General features: G+C 40.1%; 1 protein-coding gene across 16 annotated transcripts in view; it reads left to right on the forward strand.

The window, feature by feature from the left end:
* Window positions 1-225: 225 nt before the first annotated feature.
* The window catches only part of NUMB (NUMB endocytic adaptor protein), a 90646-nt gene continuing 69930 nt past the window's right edge, over window positions 226-20941 (forward strand). For 7 of the 16 annotated variants that reach the window (XM_064658189.1, XM_064658209.1, XM_064658196.1 and 4 more), the window contains exon 1: window positions 15752-15861. The gene's annotated coding sequence lies outside the window, so the exon portion shown is untranslated. Of the gene's footprint in view, window positions 327-15751; window positions 15862-20941 lie in introns of those variants that run through there. The other 9 variants (XM_064658203.1, XM_064658204.1, XM_064658205.1 and 6 more) reach the window with 7 other exon arrangements.

The raw sequence follows: 20941 nt of genomic DNA on the forward strand, positions 1-20941 counted from the left end.
CTGGCTCGCTGCTCCCACCGCCTCAGCCAATCGGGGCCGGCAGCGGGTGAGTGGGGGCGCCAGAGCCCCGGCGTGAATAAAACACCCGGGACCCGTGGGCGGGGAAGGGCGGGGCCGCAGCTTTGATGGACGGCTCCTTGCACCAATCCGAAGGCCAAACTCTGGGCGCGCGGCCAATAGGCGGCCGGGTTGGGCGTGGCGGGCGGCGGGGGTGGGAGAGGCGGCCGAGGGGGCGGGGGCGGAGCGGCGGCGGCGGCGGCGGCGGCGCTGCTCGGTGGCGACGGGCGGCGGAGGAGGCGCCGGAGGGAGGTGGCTGCGGGCGGCAGGTGAGCGCAGCCGGGCCGCGGTGCGGGGAAGGGCCTTCGCCTCGGCGGGCGGGGGCCGGTGCCGCGGGCGGGCGTGGCGCGGCCGTGCGAACCCTGCGGGTCGCGGGTGGGTCCGGCGGCGGGGGGGCGCGCCGGAGGCGGGGGAAGCCTGAGGGGCCGGCGTGGGGGGGAAGCGGGGGTGCCCCGCGAAAGTGCGTGGGGGGCCGGGAGCAATGCGGGTGCGCCCTCCGGTCCGCGCCCTGGGGGGGGCGACGGGGTGGGGCGCGATCCCCGGGGTGCGGCAGGGCGGGGGCCCGGCGCAGGTGGAGCCCGCGGGGGGCGGCCGCGGCACCGAAAGGCCCTGCGGGCTGCACCGAGCTGCCGGCCCGGGGGAGCGACCCCCGCGGCGCCGCCGCTTCCTGGGGCTCTCCCGGGGCTGCCCGTGCCTGCGGTCTCTCCTAGGCCTTGAATCCCGGCCAGGTTTCCGTCAGAGGGTCCCTCCGGCGCGGCCGCTCCCGGGCGCTTTGTATCGCTTGCCGCTCCTGCGCGGCCGCGGGAGCGAGCGGGAGCTCCGGGGAGTTGGAGCTTCCCCGAAATCCTCCTCGTCATCTCAGCCGGGGCTGGGCGCTGTGAAGTTCGGGAGCCGTCGGGACGAGGCTCCGAGGCGATGGCGCTGAGGACCCAGCCTGGCAGCGGGAGTTGTAGGGGAAAGGGCCCCCCCGAGCAGCGGGACTCACTCGTCTCCTTCCACCCGGTTCGTGGCTTGGCCGGTGCCGCTGTGCGTGTGCGGCAGCCCGCCAAGCTGCACAAAGGAACAGCCGGCCGGGTTCGGCCCGTCCTGCGGGCGCAGGAGGGATGGATGAGCAACAGCGTGCGAGGCGGGGGCTGCGGCGGGGCCGGGAGCATCGCCCGCTCGGTGCTCGGGGGGTCACGAAGGGTTACAACGCAGCTCCTGTTCGGAATGCGCTTAACTCCTTTTGTTGCGCTCACGGAGATGAACAGTCTTCAAGAATGAAATGATGCATCCCTCAGAGGAGAGTTAATGCCTTGCAGCAGCTCTGGTCTACAACTCCTTCGGTCCAGTCGATTTATGTAACCTACTCGTTAATGGTTTATGGAATGATAAGGGAGCTTTTTCTGTGTGCTGCTCTGTTTCAGTGTTGTTGTCAATATTTCGTAATTCATCTGTCCGGAGTAGGGGATGCTTATAACTGTCAACAATGTCTGTTTGTACCGTTTAAGGGGTTTTTATTTTGTTTTACTTTGCTTTCTTGTTGTTTTGTATTTTTGATCATTCTTCCTCTTCAGATAGGCTTCTGAATGAGGAGAATGTGTAAAATGGAAGGCACAGTCATTAGGTTTGGCTACAGTATTACTCTAGGTATGGCTTGTAGCAAAGAGTGTAAATATTTAAATGGATTTCTGCCTCAGTTCTATTTGACTTATTGATCTATGATTACTTCTGAAATGGTCTTTATGATTATGCAGAAGTTAGTAGTTACCATAGAGAAACAATATTGTTTTTTTGTTCATCAGCGTGTTTTCCATTTCTTCATCTCTTGGCAATTCTCTGTGGAAATGCTGGTTTTTTTCCCTTAGCAAGTCTTATGGAGAAATAATGTGAACGAAGTCCAGAAAAATGAATTTGGAGATGTGTTCATCCTTGCCTGTGATTCTAAGACTCTTGGTGGCCTGAGTTATCCTACAGTAAACTCTTTTTAATCTGTGATTGAATAAGGTGTTGGTTTTAAGCCTCAGTGAAAATTCAGATTTATGGAACTCTAAACATATCAAAGATTCTTTTTTCCTAAAGTATACATGTGAAATGCATTTCAGATCAGCCATTTAAATCCTTATTAGTAGAAAATTTATTTTTCAGCCTGGGAAATACTTTCCTGCATTTATTACTTATCTTAAATATGTGGAAACTGAAGGTGCATGTAAAATAGACAGAGTAAACAAGTTTGTTTATCTTCTCACCTTAGTGTTGTGAAACCCTCTGATTTTGTATTAGGAACTGACAGCATTGTGCGTTTAGGAAGAAAACAACCCAAACCAACAAGCCACGCTGGGCTCTTAAAACTCACAAGACTTCTGACTCTTGCATTTTATAGTTTGATGCAGCTGCTTGGTGTCACAGTGATCTGTAAGTAGTTTTCTTTCTTACCAAAAAGAAGATGGGATAAGAGCTTTCTGAAATGACAGTGAAAATCCTTGCAAAAGTGCTTGCCTCCCCAGGAATAGGGGCTATTGGGATAACATATTGTAGTAGATTTTTTTATAGTATATTTGTGCGAACTTGTTACAGCACCCTACAGGATCCTTGAATTCTGCCTGTAGCTGGTTTTATTCCACAGTAATATTGATGGAGCTGCATAACAATGGAAAAAAAATTAAATTGCCCTAATGCTATAGAAATTAAATTTTCTGCACTCTAGAAAAGATGTTTTACAGAATCTATCAGGTAGGAGATTCTCATGACAGCCTAAGATGGTGTAATTGATGACTTAGGGGTTCTATCCTACTTATTGCACTCATCTACATATTCTGCTGACCTTGTTCTTTTTTTTTGGGGGGGTGTCAAAGTTTATTTGTATTTTTATTAGTTTTGCCAGTTATCAAGCAAGCTTGGTTTAAACTAATGTGAAATCATGCCCTTAGTCTTGATTTTGGAGTTTGTTTTGATCAGCGAACATATATTAAAACTACAGATTACTTGTTCAGTCTCAATTGAGATCTCAATTTTAATAAGTGACATTGGAGTGTATTGCCTTTCTTTTTTTGCAGAATACTAAGCATAAATTCAATCAAGCTAAAACTTAACACGTCCTCTACAGTCATGTTATTGCATTACCACCAGAGCAGCTTTGATTTTTCTGCCAATGCTTTCACCAAAAGGATCTGTTTTCCCCATGTTAATCTTTCTTTGCTGATCCAGCTGAAAATGGTCATACAAAAAAATGTTAAGCTTCAGTTGGATCAACTGCCTGAACTGACTTCGTGGCTATACAAATGTTATTGCTTGCATAGGAGGAGGAGGAGGCTGTGACTGCTCTTTTCTGAAGTGGCTCTATTTTAGTTTTGCCTAAGCTTGTCAAGAAACTTGGCAGCTTAAACTGGAGCTGTGGTGGTCCTCTCTCCTTCTTGACTGTGCGTCTTCCCCTGTTGGCAAGGAGGCCTTTGTGGCTGTGAGTTAAGCAAAGTCGGGGAGTTAATCAGGCTGGTAATTAATTGCTTTTTTTTGTTTTGTTGAATTTTGGCTGGATCATGTTTCTTAACTGGCTAATCATCCAGGTCAGGGGGTGGGAACGGGACTTCCTGTTGAAATGAATGAGATAGGGGGTTGGAGATGGGGCCATAGGAGCTCTGATTTAAATTTCTTTGAGCTTTTCTGGAACTGTACCTTTCCATCAACCTTTACATGACTTGGGCTAACAAAGGCCTATAGCAAACCGGTTTAAGCTGGCTTGGGTAATAAAATAACAAATAAATTGAAGAGTGTTCTTCCATTTTTCTCAGCTGGCATTTTGATGTGGGTGGAAACAGTAATGAGTGGAGGATGTGGAGCTAGGGATGGGCTAAGCACAGTAACCTCAGACTGGCACAGATGTGTCTGAAAGAGGATGTGTTCTCATTTTAAGTGTGGGATCCATCAAATACTCATTTTGAATTGATGTTCTTTATGGTGTATTGTTGAAGCAGATGTTGCATCAGAAAGAAGAAAATTTTCTTAACAAGCAAGATTCAGAGGACTGTTCCACTGCACAGGAGGCCATGTTTGATATTTTTTTTCTCCTTTTTTAATTTGTTTTTCATTTTTATTGACCAAGACTCACAACTGACAGACGTCAGTTTAAAAGTAGAAATGACATCATGTCATATGTAGCTGGAGTTAGACATTCATCCAGAATCCTTTGAAGTGTATTGTTAGGAGATAGCTCTGAAAACTTGAATTGCTTTGTTCAGTACTTGTCTTACAAAGTAATTATTTGTGGAGTCCTGGTGTTCTGTAGTTACCAGATGTGATAGCTTAAAGATGTTTCTGGCTACTAATTTATAGAACTTCTCTTTCTGTAGACTTGTGACAAAGTATGTCAGGGCAAATGATTTGTATGTGAGAAATTGGTTGAAAGGAATATGTATGCCAAAATGTAAAGGTGCTCTTGAGGAAAATATGAAGCCATTAATTTCAGAGTCTGGGGATCTCAAACAAGTTCTTGGCTTCTTTGAGTGCTGAATCTGTAGGATTTTTGAGATTTTGCCGGTTGGTTTTGATGCTGAAGCCAGAACCAAAGTTGTTAGCCTTCTAAGTGAAAGAGTGGTTTCAAATACATTGTATTAAGACTTGGACCAAACTGGAATCTTTTTCTGATTACCTTTCCTTTTCTGGGAAACAACAAGCTGGAACTTCCTGGATTGCAAGCAGTACTCTGTAATACTTTTACCCGGAGAGTTTATTAATCAGAACTGCTTTCCGTAGGTTTGTACTTGGTCATTGGCCTGGGCTTCTTCGCAGGCCACCTATCTACGAGCTGCAAGTATTACTGGGGCTATTATAAAAAAACATGCACTTGGCCAGAAACCACTCTTAGTGTGTGCTAACTTCGTTCTTAATTTGCAAGTGACCACTCTTAATCTGTTTATTTTTCTAGGGAAAAAACTCCAAACATCGTCTCTCTCTCCTTCTACATTTAATGTTGTTTAAACTTCATTAATCCAGTTCAAGCCTGTGCTGAGGGTCCACTCCCAGCAGTGAACTGATTTTAGACTGTTAAAGAAGCTTATTTCTGTAATCCACCACAACTAGGGATACCTTGGCTTTTCCAAGGCTGATGGGCACCACTGAGCTTGAAAGTGCCAAACTCTCCTAGGTACTCAGTTTGCCTTGCAGTGCTGAGTGGCTGGTAAATGCTTGGGTCTTTAATTAGCTGATATCTTTGTGTGTTGACTTAAGATTTTGGGTGAGGATAGTCTTCTTTCAAAGGCATTAATTCATCAACTGCTGAAGTAAAAATCTGTGGAGACATGGGAGGGAATTTGTTCCCCATATGGAGGAATGATATAAATAGAACCTTGGGTCACAACTGATATAGGCTGGGTCTAACTTTTGTTTAGTAACTAATGGTAAAAGTGTTGGATTTCTGTTTTTTCACAGTATGAGGGAAAAGCAGTTATGTTCCTGACCATAGTCCCATTAAGCTTAATTGCTGACTTGATTTTTTTCCCCTCTAATATTTGTTTCTTACTCAAAGTAATAACCTGAATTCTGTGGAAAAAAAAAAAGCAGTGTGTTCTTTCTCTTACAAAAAGACAGTTGATACTCATTTGATTTGTACAGATTGCTGTAACTGCAGGGCTACAGAGCTGTATAGGCTGTGCTCCGGGGGTTGTGACTGCCTTGTCTTGGCAGTGGGACAGATGAATTTTCCAGACTTTTCCCCTGCTTTACTAATATGCCTTTGTAAAACATATACTTTTTTTTTTTTTAGTTAAAGACCGAGTATTTTATTGTCAAAGTCTGCTTAACATGATCTTTCTCTTGACTATTTTTCATTTACAAGAATGAGATGTGATACTGTCTCCAAAAAGCCTGCGAGGCTTAATCTGGTGTAGGAAGCCTGAGAAAGAATTTACCCGTCATTGACCATTCGGGTGGTGCTGCTCAAGGCTTAGTGCTTTGTGCTGGGCTGGAGTTCCTGCCCAGCAGGAACCCAGTTCCTGGGTTCTTCCTTGTAGTTCTGATCAGTGCAGAGTCTGCATTTATGTCGAGTCATCGCATTTCAGTTGAAATGTCTGTCACCTGTGCGTCGAATTCCTTCACTCAGTCTGAAAATGCCAGATATAAGAATTGTCTAGTTTAAGGTCTTACATAGACCAGACTTCATAGGATTCAGTGACTGTGATGTTGGTTTTGCTTTTTGTATTTTAGCAGGTATTTACTGATAAAGTGGATTTTTGGGGTTTCTTTCCTCCCCCTCCCAGTTGAATTATCAGTAGTCTAGTTAATGGTTAGGGTTAATTGTGTACTCTCATATTAACAGGCCTTGAATATTATCAGAGTTTAATATTAATGTTCAGTTTTGCTTGTGTCTATAAACTTTGGTATTTCTGTGTAGGTTACAGTGTCCGTGTGAAGAGCATCTCATATAATGTACTCTTTCTTTAATTGGATTTGCACAGGGTGGCTTTGAAATAGTGTAATGACATTTCTATGCATATTTGTTTACACATGAGGATTACTTTTTTTTAAAATAACATGAACTCATTTTTTAGAGGCAATTTGTTAGTTTAAAGCGCCTCTCTAGTATGCAGTATGTGGATTTTCCTATGTCCAGAAAGCAGCCTATAAAAAACCACTCAGTCTTTGAGCAATTGGGCAGCCCTGTGTATTTCTCTTAGCTTGGTAGCAGAAAGCCAGCCTCAAGCAAGGAATGAAGGACTGTGATTCAGTTGACCTGAGTCTTTTTGCTAGGATATTTTCTGTATGTGTCTATAAAATAGTTGTTTTTATAACAACTTTTTCATAGTTAATTTTATATAGAATATAAGCTATGTGTTGGATTTACTGTAGGCAGCTGGCAAATAAAAGAGTCACTGAATGCTTTGTCAAACTCGCTGGGTATGTTTTGAATAGATGCATCTTGCTAATATTCAGTATGGATCATTTATCATTTCATTTAGATGTCTGTAATAGTGTTATGTGGCTTTTATTTTTTCATCAGGTTTTATGTGGGCAAATTCTGACTCGCTAGATTAGATGGCCCAGAGACTCCTCCACCAGTCTGTAGTGAATGGTATGGTAACTAAATTAAGTAATTCCTGTGCTCCCCCAGGAGCGGCACAGTGGTACATCGAAGATAATTTTTAGGTTTTCTCTAAGCCTTTTACCAACCTGAATACTTTGTGTCTTGGATTTTCATAAGGAGTACTCACAGTCTGAGAGTGTTATCCTCCAAATAAGGTCACTGTTATTTTTTCTTCAGTACTGCAATAGAAATTTTAGTAATTATTCAAGAGCATTAAAAGAATGCTTGTAAGATTGGCTTTGCACAAACTTGAATGGCCGAAATATATAAATATTTCTTTGCTGTCTAGCGAGGTAGGGTACACCCCTTTAAAGAGGTGTGTGCTTAGTACTGTCTGAAAGTTTTCCTCATTCTTAGACACACAGAATTTTTTTCTCAGAAATTACCTTTATTGACATATATGACATAATAGAGATTCATTTCCATTACCTAACATTTCAGACATAGTCCTGTACTTCAATTTTATTCTTGGTTGCAATCAGTTATTCTCTGTGTAATTAATTCTTGCTTTGGACATCATTTACTTTGCATTCAAAGAGTTTGTTCTCAAAGTAGTCAGTCATACCCACACAGTGTTCAGTGTCTTGCCCCTGCAGAGACCAGGAACCTAGAAAAAGGCAGCATTGTTTGTCTGCCTACAGTGTTTGTTGACTTGAAGGTAAGGACCCAATTCTGAAAATCATACGGTGTAAAGAATGTTTATCATTCAAGTGGAGAAGAAAAAAATCTCTACCACATATTAGTTTAACTGTGAAATTGCTGTTCTAATACTGTAGATACAGTTCTTCCTTTCTTCTGAGATGGGCAGTGCTGATGTCAAAATACACCAAACAGTGAGATCCTGTGAACTGTGGAAATTTTATTCTTGATGTGGAAATCCTAGGGAAGATACAGAAGTAGATAAAAATAGTTGTTTTTGAGAAAATCCAGGATGAAAATCTGATTCTGCCTTAATTTCATTATTCCTCATTTTTTGTGCCTTATTTCTCAATAGTGTACTGTACTGCTTTGATTTGAATGAGTATTGTCAATTTGTTGGGGGAAAAAAAAGTTTTCCACAAAATGGCTTGCCTTCTCCTGTTGGATATTTTCTCTTACCAGCAGAAATTTAGTTGATTTTATGGTCTGTTGTTCTCTTTCATCTCCTGCATTTCAGACAAAAAAATAAATTAGGTGTTCAGAGGTGAGAAACGTTTTTGAAATATGATGTATCCTGGAGTTGTCTGAGATGCTGAATCGTGACTTATCTCCAGTTTTGCCTGATGAGAGCTAAGCTTCTTGCACTTCTGAATTGCTGTTTAGCATCTCAGGATTGTATATTCTGTTCTTGAATTGAATAAACAATAAAAAAATTTCCCTTTTCCAGGTTTGTTTTCAGCAGGGTCAGTTCCCTGTTTCCACTTTTGCAAGCACTAGCCCTGAAGCTTTGGGTGGAGGAGGATGAACAGAGGGGCTGTGCTGTTGCTAAAAGGAAGTGACATGGATCCGGTGCATTCGGCTAATGAAACTGTGAGCTAGCATGTTTTGGAAGTGGTCCTGCTTGCCTTACTCACCCTCAAAAGATCCCACCTGAGGTGAAGGTTATTCATTCAGGAGCTCTTCCCTGGTGTTTCTTCTAGATCTATAAGTGATTTCTGTGGCACAGGTGATGTTGGCTCCATGCTTTTTCGGTAGAGAGGCATCTGTAGGTCTAGTTTTGTGAGCAGCCTAACGCTGATCATCTTGTCATAGGATCTAAGTTTCAGAGAGGAGAACACATCTCAAATCCATCAGTGATGGCAGATCTCCTGACTGCTACCACATTGTCTTGCTGTCTGCTTCTGGTAGACGCTAAGATTTTATCTAAACCAGCTGTTCTGCTCACTGCCTTAGCTCTTGTTCTCCATATAGCATGTCACAGTCTGGTGGCCAGACTTAGTTCTGTCCCCCTGCATAATGGCCCTAGAAGTAGAGGTTTCTGCAAGTGAGGGCTGTGCAGCCCTCTAACCACAAGAGTAGTAACTGAATGGATGTCTTGGTTTTTGTGGCATTAGATCAAGTGGGAAATGGAACCAATTAGTGTGGGCAAAATGTAGGCAAATGATAAAGTGATTAATGAGGTGATTTTGAAGATAGTTTATCTTGTAACGATGCTAATAATGTTACCTTAGAGAGAAAAAAAAAGTAGTCCCAAAATCTTCCTTCTTTCAGATTTTCTACAGAGAATAGAAAGCATTTCTTTTACAGAGCTAGGCTATGGGATTGCTTATTTTGTTCCCCTTCACACATTGTCTCTGGCTCCAGTTACGTCTAGAAAGGTACAAACATGCTTACTTCAGTCTTATTGTGGCTTTTATGTAAATGATTACTTATTGTTCAGTGTACTGCTTCAGTGTTTGGTCTAAGTAAATTCTGCATAAGCTTCCTTTTCTCTTTGAGAGACAGTCTTTCGACTTTCTAATGTGCATCTTTCTGCTGTGAGACATACCGTGTAAAAACTGATGAGTTGCAACTAGGTTTGCCTTTATATTCATGACATAGCTAATGATTTGTTGACTTCTTTATTTGAGATGGCATTGCATCTGGTCTAGTTCTGTGCAGAGATACTAGATCAATCTACTGTGAATTGCTGTCCCAGTTTCTTCAGTGGAAAGGGACTGGCATCTGCCGGTCTCGTGTTGTATCACCCCCAAATCCTGGGCTGCTGTTCTGTGGTAGGTGTAAAATGTCTATAGCTGTCGTAGTTTGAAGTTCAGGTTAGCATTAACTCCATCTTCCAGAACTTGCTTTCAGATATCTTTTGTGGCATTTGTGGATGTCACCAGCAGGTCATGACCAAAAGTTGTGGTTTTACACTGCACTTTCCTTGGTTTACCATGTGGTGCAGTATTTCTAAAGCATGTATGGCTGGCAGGGCTCTCAAGCTGCAGGCCTAATTTTTGGGATATTCTCTTTGCAGAAAGTTGGAAATGGTACCAGTGTGAAATACTTTGGGAATTGCTTCTGTCCATGGCTGTTTACATGGAACTGTGAATAGCCCTTCCACTCAGGACTTAATAACTCTTAAGATCTAAGCAATGAATTTGTTGAATTCTGGTAATCCTTAGCTTTTGCTTCATTTAGGCAGCGTGTCGTGATCGAAGACAGTGATTAGTTTAGGGAAGTAGCAGGGATGGTCTTGGTCGTTTTTTTTTTTCATTTTATTATTTTTTTTCTCAGAAGCACCACATTCTGTGTTTTCATCTTTTAAAAACAAACACATAATAGTTACCGTATCAGGTGTCAGTTTGAAAAAAAAAAAAAAAAAAGAAAAGGAAAGAGAAAGGTAATGTTCCCTTAGTAATCCTAGTATGGAGTGTATGAAAATCAGTCTCATTTATGCATAGGTGTTCAAGAAAGCTGCATTGCTCTGTTAAATTAGGTATGGCATAATTCTGTGTTTGCTTTGGGGACTTCATTATCTGCTGTTTTAAGTTTGGAACTGGGTCACAGAAGTTCCTGGGTTTTAATGCTAACTCTTTCATGCAATTTAGTAGTTGTTTTTATTTTCCTGAAGATAAGAAATCATGTCCCCATACCCTCCCCACAGGTCTTTAGTCCCAATAACATTTGTAAAAGACTTAACTAAGAGCACTGTCATTAATGTATATTATTTCTGACATTATATATGTTGTAATTTCGTATTGAAGTTGGGATCACTTAAGTTCAGATGCATGGAATATGTGTGAGATGGTTACTGTTTAGACTGTAACATATTTCATTACTCTCAGTCTTGTCCAGAGCAAAGTTAGGGAAGTACTTCACATTCATTTAAGGTTTTCATGACTTATCTATTTGGGAATAGAAACATCACTCAGGGTTTGTCTGAAAGGTGATCAGAATAGTTTAATATGCTTAAAATTCTCCTTTATTCTGTAATAAGTACAGATCACTTTGTAGTGGTCTTTAAGCAGGTAGGAACATTTCTTTTAACTGTGACTAGTGGAATATCTGATTATCAGAAATTCAGATTAGCAGGAAGGGGGAGAGGCAGAACAGTAGCAGATTGTATGATTCTGTGAAATCAGTGAAGTAAATCCAATGTGAAGGACTCATTCAAAATAGAATTCTTGTGGTTCACAGGAAGTAAAGGATGTGGAAGAAAATTGCAAATTCTTTGCTCATTTTGCAAACCGTGTTCCATAGTGCAGCACAAGTTTGTTAAAGAAGAAGCAGGTTTATGGATTCTCTGCTTTTTTCTTTTCTATTCCTTTTTGGTTTTTTATTTATTTTCTTATTTTCCTTAACCTTCTCCCATAGAAAATTCAAGGCAAAAGGTGCGGGTTCTTATAGTGAAAGGCAAACTTGTAAGATCTGGCTTAATTCTAATTTTGTTCTACAGATCTAGTCACTGATAGGTTATTTGGTGTTAAATCCAGAAGACTTAAATTTTTCAACATTAAAGTTTAAGTTCTTGGCAGGCCAGGCTCCAAGCTGCGAATCATGGTTTGGTTCTCCTGAGTGTGGTGCATGGTGGAAAGTTAGGAATGGGAGAATCTCATTGAAAAGAAAGAGTAGTACTGCTCAGCATAGCAACTAAAAGTCTAGACTCAAGTCCTCTTACTTTCTAGCTTATAACACTTGGGATTTATACTTGTAAGCCTCTTTGGAAGTTTAAAACATTTCTGTGGTTAATGGGTTATTCCTTCTAAAATACCTCTGAAGGAGGTGCTAGATGTTACTCCTAGGCAGTGTTATCACATTCAGAGAAGCAAACAAGGCCTGTTAACTCAAAAATCTGTTTCCCAAGCAAGTCGTGTCCACTAACAAGTATTTTTGATCCTAGCAATGACACTACTGAGGATGTCTAAGGGTGGCCCTTGATATCTAATGCATTCTTAACCCCACTGCTGCCACTGGTAGAAATGTTCTCACTGTCTGTTGTGTGTTTCTGCTGCATCTTTTGTATTTGACTTTTTCATAAACTGTAATCATTCAATGAAACTAGCAAAAAGTGAGTATTTTCTGCTGCTATGGTGAGCTAGATTGTCTCCAAGTGGTCTGGTAAATGCTGGTGTAAGGGAGAATGGGAACTGGGGGAAGCAATGGGCAGTTGTGTTGGTACAGCCACCTCCTGCAACCTGTTTTTAAATGTGAATGAATCATAGTTTAGGTAGAGAAGATAATTTACAGATAGTTTATCCTATCTTAGTTTCCATGTGGAAGTGGCATGTTGATGATTTTTGAGATGATAGGGGAGCAAAAAAAGTTGTTTGGTACAGTGTTTCAACTTTTTTTGAAGGGAAAGTGTTTTATGTCATCACTTTGAAAATGTTCTTGGTTCTAAGAAAAAGTAATAAAGAATATAGTGGACTAGAGAGGTGGGCTAAGGGCAAGCATGGCCTTCCAGCCCAGTTGTGAGGGCCCCTTCTGAAGGAGGAGAGGCTGATGGAAGTTGTGACTGACTTGGCGACTATGGGTGCATTTTTTTTCCTCTCCTAAGTGTATGCATGTAACACTCTTACTTGGTACGTGTGATTTTTTTGCTTTAAATGAGGGCAGCTTGGTCCAATGGCAGGTGGGTTGTTGTTATGTGGGAAGTGGTGGTGCTGTAGCTGGGTTGATTGGATGGAACAAGTGCTGGGCTTGCATGAGAACATGTCCATTAGAGAACTTCACTTACACTGAGCCTTGAGCAATAGCAAACTTTAGGCTGTGAGAGGACAGTGGGTGTTGCTTGTGGTCCCTTAATGTCTGTTTTCATCTTACCCCACTGCTGACTGCTCTTTCTGCCTCTCAGGGGAAGGAAGAAGCAGCTCTTGTCTGCGCTGTCTGCCTATGAAACCTTATTTCAGGAGCCACCTCTTACAGAGAGCTCTGAGCATTGATTTTTTTGAGACAGATGCTCTAATGGAAATAAGCATTTATATGTTAGTTTCTGAAATGTCTTCATTTGATCAACTCTTGCTTCAGAAAGGCTGTGTTGTATTTCTTTGCTTGTAACCCTGAGGCACCAGGGAGCGCAGATGCAGCCACTTGCCTTAACTGTTCAGTACAATCTGTAAAATTCCATATTTCACTTGTTAAAGAAGTGGACTTTTCAATTCACTATTATCTAACCTGTTACAGGTTTTGTGTAAGTGAAGCATCAAGTCAGTACCTTTAATGTTAACTAACACCTTTCTAGCAAAAGGCTGTAGCAGTACCAGGTACACACATCTGGTAACATTGTAGTTGATTGTCAGGCTATTAGTACTTAAAGTCTGAGAAGAATACAGACTTTTTAGAAAAAAAAATAATTATTAGCTCTAAGTAGCCTGTGCAAGGAAACCTGAAGTATAGGTGAGTTCAATTAAGTTGGAAAATTCATCACATGGACCAGTTAATAGGGAGGTAAACACCTTGTATTTATGGAAGAGCTAAAGAATTTTAGCCATGAAAGAAATGCTTTATGATTATAGACTCAAGAAAATTTATTTGGATAGGAGGAAGTGTTTAATTTCAGTCTGCTCCAGCCAGCTTTTCTGTAATGATAAATGACAAGTAATTGCTGTTTTTAAAAGTTATTTTGAAGTAAACTTGCACATTGCATATAATCTGGGAGAAGAAGCTGAATATTAAGTACACTTTGATCTGCTTCCTTGGTGAAAATGCCTGCTGTGTTTGTTCAGCTATACTTCATACTTCATCCTTACCACTTCTATGGAGTTTTCCAACTCTTATTCTGAAGTCTCCTGTTTCTCTAAAGAATGGTGATTGAGCTTTGCTGTGTTCAAGTCTGACTTTAAATAGGCAGTAAAATAGCAGAGTTTGAAACATGTTGCTTCCCAGTTTGTTTAGTTCTGTGATGAGGACAGCTGATCTAGAAAAATCTTAGGGGGGTTATGTATGCTTTGATTTTATGAAAATTAATTTTGCCCAAAACTTCCCAACATAACTGTTTAACTTTTTGCCGAATGGAGTTGTCAGGTCTCCTGGGTGTTAATGTTCTGAAGCTGATTCAATAAGCTGCGTGTGTGCGTTGAGCAACCCTTATTTTTATGCCTAAAGAAGTGAGGGGTTATTTGTATTATGCTGTCTTCAAAATTGGATGTTCTGGTATTTCTAGGAAACCTCTACCAGTTGTTCTAGTAATTTATGTATAGACAGGCATTCAGATTTTTAAAGTCAGAGACTTTATCTGTGCCAAGCAAAGCAGCATCAGGTATTTTGTCCCTGTTTCGCTGGAGCCTAAGATCAAAATTCCTTCTAAATTTGGCAAGCAACTCTTGCATTGTTTTCTGAAACAGTTGTGGGGTTTTTTAATTTATTTTTTTTTTTTAAGATTCCTTGATGCCTTCATCTGTGTGCAATAGCTTGTACATGAGCACAGGTGTTCTGACAGGTGTCAGAGTGGGCTACCTGAAATCAAATGTGAGACTTGTGTTTAGGCATGGACACAGTCCTACAGATATACCTTAGGAAGAGAGCTGCAGAGCAGTCTAAGCCTGAGGAAAACTATAAATAATGGATGCATTTGAGCACTGTTTAATACAGAGGACATGTTAGGGTAATGAAAGTGATTAATAGTCCAAGTTATTAGTTGACACTGCCTCCTGAAATGATTACTTATGCAACTAATTTGATTTTCTCAAATTATATAGTGAGAATGAATTGTCTTTAGTGAGTTGCCTTCAGTCTAGCTAGCTTTGTCCAGCTGGTTTAATTCTGAATAGCAGTTATTTCAGATTCTGACTTTGCAACTGTTCCAATGCAACTTCTCTACGAACAAGCTCTTGGCTATAAATGTGAACAGGTTTGCTTCAAAGTGAAGAGTTTAGCAGAAATTGAAGTATGAAAACGGCTGAGAGTTCAAAGTGAGAATGCATATTAATGGAAAAACCATGTGAGGCTTTTGGAGAGCAGCTTTTGTTTGATTTTTGAAATAGTCTGGATGAAGTTCTCCTTTTTATAATTGATACTGAAAGGTTTTTTTTCCTACTTGTTTCATAAAACTTGATCATGAATAAAATCAATTTTCTTCTTGTCAAACCTGTCTTCCCATTATTCTTCAAGTTGGAAAGCTTAAAACTTATAGAAAACTTGAAAGGACAGATCTTATCCTGGAAAGGCACATTTTCATACTGACTAGATGAAACAACATTTCATGGTTATTTCTGCATGTGCCATGGCTGCTCAAAGCAGGCAGAGCTTAAGAGGAAGATTTTACCTGGGTATGGTTTCCAGCTCTTGTGCATTCAGATCAGCACCCTTCCTCTCAGTCCCATGAGTGTTTTCAGGAGGACTTTACTGCCTGTTGCTGCTGTAGGTCAAAGATCAAATTCTGGTTTCAGAGTAATTGCTGACCTGCAGGCTGTAGAGGCCTCTGACTAAATTGCGCAAGTGAAGATCTTCCTTCAAAAGCATTGGAAGAAAAGTCAGTGCACAGTTATTTTCCAATGAAGTGGTTTGTTTTATTAGCACAGAGATAATGGTGTCTACACCAAAGAAGTACTCGCAGCATGAGCAAAGGTATGTGTTGCTTTAAAACTCTTGCTGTTCAAGGTGGATTCTGCCTTGTGGCTCTCCGGTCCCACGCGACGTTAATGTAAGCAACGAGGCAGGTGTAGGACAAGTGTTTTTCTTCCTCCCATGGTCTTACTTAATTTTTTTCTTATTTTTTCCTTTTTTTTTTTTCCTCAGGGGTTAAAAAATACAGGAGTTCCTGAAGACGAAAAGGGTATGTTCAAAACATACTTCAAGGAGAGAAAAGATATACGAGAAATTAAGTAATTAGAGGTTTTAAGTACAAGGTGAGGACCATCTCTTTAAATAGGGGTGACTTGCAAAGCTTGTGTGTTGGGTTTTTTTCTCTTTATGGATGCTGGAGCCAGAAGGTCTGCTATGATTCTTTTAAAATCAATTTTGGATATGAAAGTGGGGGAAAGATCTCACGGTTATGACAAGTTATAAGTCTGTAATTTCATTTTGCAGTTAGTTCAGTCATGCCAACTGAAGCTTTTCAGGCTCACAAATTCAGCAGTGTTAGATTAATCTAACAATTAGAATTTGTGTTAAAATACATAGACTTAAACACCCAGAAATCCTCTGTGACTGGCTTTGCTGAGAGTGAAGATATATCCACTGAAGCAGACAACATAATTCTTAAATGCTGGGTAAGATGGAAAATAACTATGACTGAAAATGGCTCATGTTTTTCAACTAGCAGGACTTAAAATATGAAGAAGTGTCTGTAGGAATTCTTCTTCTAAAGGCAATTTCAGCCTGGTTGCTAAGAGACAATCTTGGGTCAGTTGGTAACAGTAGAGATGGAAAAATGGCCATTTCCAGTTTTTCTCTTGAGCCTCAGCTCTACTGGGATGATGGCAGTGTGAACCAGAAGTGCCAATTGACAATGCCTAAAGGGTATGTGGTGGGTTTTTTTAGTTCTGACTGTAGGAGACTGAAAGCAAGCTGATGCTCCCCCCAAAAAATTTAGAAGCACTAAGAAGTTAACCTGTTAACAACTGGTAACATCAGCTTTTAAGGAAAGGGCTTGCTTTTTGAATGAGTAAGGTAATTTTAGAGGTCATTATTTGTCTTAATACTGCTACCAAACAAACATGATGTCTCCATCTCTACATAAGCTTTATATTAGTCTTCTGTATTATTCTTAGTACAGCTTTCAGTCACAAAATAGAACTTAAAATAAAAATAATAGCTATATAGTGAAAAGAATATATATATCTGGAAATTGGGTAATGTGGTGATACTGAAGCAGTTTGTTATTTGGTATCCTTAAGTCTGACACTGTTGGAAAAAGAAATTCTGTAGAAGGTAAATTTATCAGTAGAATTTGAGTCTAAAACATGCAGACTTGCAAAGTAGGGATCTCTCTGCTTTTGGAGTAACTGGTTGTGAAGGCGATTTTTTTCTTCACAGAAAGGTAATCTGTAAAGGTAGTAGAGACATACTTGACCAGTAAGGTGGGAAAGGGGTGTATTTATTCATTATCTCTTCTATTGTGCTCTCAAACTTGAAGGCAGTTTAGGTGTTGAGAACAGAAAAGGCTGAATTTCTCACAGGTTTCATTCCCTTTGTTAAGATGGGTGTTCTTGAAAATGTGTATTCAAATGAAACAGGACTAAGATAAGGCCTAGTAATTGTTAATAAAAAGTACCAAGTTCCAGTTGCGTACAAATGTTCTCTTACATCTGTGTTTAAGCAGTCTTTTCTGCTTTTCTTCTTTAGTTGTTTGAATAAAGGCAGACATCAATTTCTTTGAAACTCTCAGTATGAGAGTAAGTTTGAGTCTTTCAAAGGTTTACTCTAATAACTGGGGGAGATGTTGCCAAAATCCAAAAGAAATTGTGAAATGCAGTTTAGTAATTGACGTAATGCGTTTTAAATTTAGTCCTTGAAGTCTATCTAGTAGAAAAACTATTAGTATTAGGAAAAACTGTTGTTGTTAATACAGTCACAAACTAAACAAGCAAAGACAGAATTAAGCATTTACTGTTTCACTCTGAATAGTTTATACAGGTCTATTGAAACAATTCCTGCAATTGGCAATATTGCAGTTTACCTCTTCTCAATGCTTTGTGTTACGATGCCTTAATTATACTTAACGATGAAGTTCCAAGTTGAACAGGTTTTGTCAGCGTTGAAAAACTGTAATTCTTAGGTGTTTTTTTTTTTAATCCCTTATCAGGGATGTTGGTGCACATGGAGTAAAAGGCTGAAGTTGCAGGTTGTAGGTTATCCTCTGTACTTTCTGAAGAGATCAATTACAGGTTGCTGTTAAGCTCAGTTGAACCATTAGTGGCTGCACTTCCCGGAGCGGTTCCAGTGATGGGGAGTTGGTGTGGGGATGATGCTGCAGACAGGCTGTAGCTCTGTAGCTCCTTGGCTTTATGAGTTGTGGACTTGGGCTGAATCTACTTGGGTGGGTCCCAGGCTTTGTTGTAGGGGACAATATGTACACTATAGGGCAGCCAGCCTTTATCCTGGATAATGAGTCTGCCTCTGTGTATTGATTCAGCCTGCAAACAGTGTGCTGTACAACTTGGTCCCAAGTTGGAGTTGTCCACTCTTAGATAATGCAACTGTGGTAACTTTTTTCCTCTCTCTGGAGGAAAAAACCACCAACCTAAACTTTGCCTTGTGGTATCTCTTCTTCATCCTAGTAGAGTTAAAAGGAGTAGTATTTCTTTATCAGCAGAGCACAGCATGCTCTCCCATAGCTCTGTAAAGCTCAGTGTTGTGGAATATGTGTTTTAGCACATCTCTAATTAAATTGATTTGTTCCTAGTGTACTCTGAGTATCTAAAACATTAAAAAAAAAAAAGAGAAAACCAAAACAATAGTGAAGACAAATGCTTAGACTTCTAGAGAAATGTGTCTTAGTCCAGGGTTTGAGTCACAGACAGAGTTCTGTTTAAATTAAGTGCTTTCTGGGATCTGGAGTACTATTCTGTCAAAATGTTATCTAACTGACCCCCTCCTTTATAGTTTGTGATTTAGTTTAAGGTGCAGGTACTGAGCTTGTTATGTTTTTGGCCTTTGCCTGTGCCAAACACACCCCAAGTACTGGCCTTTATGAAATTCCCTGTCAAGATAACAAGGTACAGAGTTTCCTTGTTGTCTGAGGTAAGGACTCTGATACCCTATTGAGTACATGGGCTTATCTAGGCAGTCCAGGTATGTTTGGGTAGTTGTCATTAATGAACTTGGTCCATCGTAGTACTGAAATTTTTGTCTAATTCTTATTGTCTAAACACTCCTTAACAATTCTTCTCTTTAGACAATTTGTGTTAGCTTAAATAAAGGCATACCATGTGAGCTCATTGGGCCTACAGGCACTAGGGACTGGGCACCTAGTATCTTGGCCTGGATCCCTACTCACCCTCATGACTCCAGCACCTCCCTTTTTTTAAAGAGAGAAACATGAAACCTTTAAAATGCAACCAGTCTCATCTCTGGCATGCAGTTATCCACTCTTTCCACATTTAACTTCTTGGTGTTTAGGTAAGGCTTATGTTGACTCTCTTGTTTTCTTCATTGTGGGTTTTTTTTTTTTTTTTAGGGACCCCATTTTGAACTACACCAATGTAGTCTAATGGCAAATCTTTTACTAGGTCAAATTATTTTATAGTTAGAAATTAGAAGCAATATAGTTTCTTTTGGTGTCTGTCTGTGATAAATACTTACACAAAGTAGACCTAAAGCAGCAGGGCTGTGTTTTGTTTGAATTATACCTTATGCTGTAAATTACATCTGCATATTTTTTTTAAACTTCAAATGTTGCATTCTCCTCATATGCCTTGGCAAATTATTCCAGTGGCTAAAAGTATGCTACAAATATTAGCCTAATATTAAATCCTAACTACTTGATCTAGTGGGAAAAAAGCAAAAGATGAAAAGAAGTTCGAAGTCTTTGTCATTTAGATTACGATCTAGTTGTTGCTTAATTTTCTGTTATATATTTCAGAAGTCAATTAAGTAGAGTATAAGAACTCAGTTTTCATGTATGTGTGGGAGTGGGATGAGCTTATCTTAAAATATGGGCTCCTGAACTGTAGGTGATACTTAGTGATAAATGGGGAGACATGCTGAGTGGACTTTCCCTGCCCATATGTTCTGAGGTCATTTCTTCTTGCAGCAACAAGTATTGACCTATCTCTCACTTTCTTACTGGCATAAGTAGAATCCAAGATAGTCTCTGTGATGGAAATTTAGCTTATATTCCTTTTTGTCTATCCATGATCTTACGTTTGACGTGTCATAATCCATATTGAAATAAATTCACAGTTGGAAGGAATTGGTCATTTGTTGTTGCCTCTGAATTTGTCAGTTTCTGATACTCACAGATTTTACTGTTAAATATTCTTCTTCTCAAGCATAAGTACAGTACAAGCAGTATTAAGGCTCATGCTAATCTCTGCTGTATGCAAATAGAAATTAGAAGCATCTTCTTCTTTCCCTGGTGGGCTCCTATTAACCTGTTAATCACAAAGGTAAACATTTAACCCACTTGAAATTAAGATTATGCAGATAAATTTTATGGGGTTTATATGCCTTTATTTAACTCTGAAATCATGCTGGTAGAGGTTAGTTTGTGATTGTGGTGATTCTTGTGACAGAAGCTTAGAGCTTATGAGTGAAATAGTGAGATTGCACTTCATTCTTTATTTGTTAAATATTTGTATTATGGAGGTCTGGAGATTTCTGAGTAGAGAGAAAAGAAGGATTTCGTTACTATATTACTATATGATCTGATTAATTCTCAAATTAGTAATGTAAGAAACCATGGGTTACAAATGAGCTTAGCAGCCCTTCCATTATTTGCTGAATAGGTAGTATGGACATTACAAGAGCTTCCAAGATGGGAAGCAAACATTAGAATCTCTAGAGTGTTCCTTCTAAAAGTATTTTATTTTCTGAACATAGTAGGACTAACAGTATAAAAAGCAGGGTATAAAATCAAATATTTCTACGGTGAAATTCTATGGCTGAATTGTGCAAGTAAAAACCTACCCTCTCCTCTTTACCAGATATGAACTGGTTTATATGTACTCCAAATTAGGCATAGTATATGCTTCATATTAGTCTGTTTTAAGTTGTTTAAATTAACTTCTCTTAAAGTGGCTCTCAGGAAGATGGAATCCAGTATTGTATTATGCTCACTTTTCCAAAGAAGTTGAAAAACCTATTGTACTTCACTGCTTTTTTTAGTGCAAAATGCTGTCCAAACTTTTGGAAATAAAGCCAGGAACAGCAATCCAGAGTCTTTAAAATAATAGTTTGTTCCATACATGTGAAAGCAGTTTTTGAAAAATTTTGGAAACCTCAGATGGCAACCTTCACTTTAAAGGAATAGTAAAATGAGTCATT

Source organism: Pseudopipra pipra, chromosome 6 (genome assembly GCF_036250125.1).
Source record: "Pseudopipra pipra isolate bDixPip1 chromosome 6, bDixPip1.hap1, whole genome shotgun sequence".
In the NCBI taxonomy this organism is placed as follows: Eukaryota; Metazoa; Chordata; class Aves; order Passeriformes; family Pipridae; genus Pseudopipra; species Pseudopipra pipra.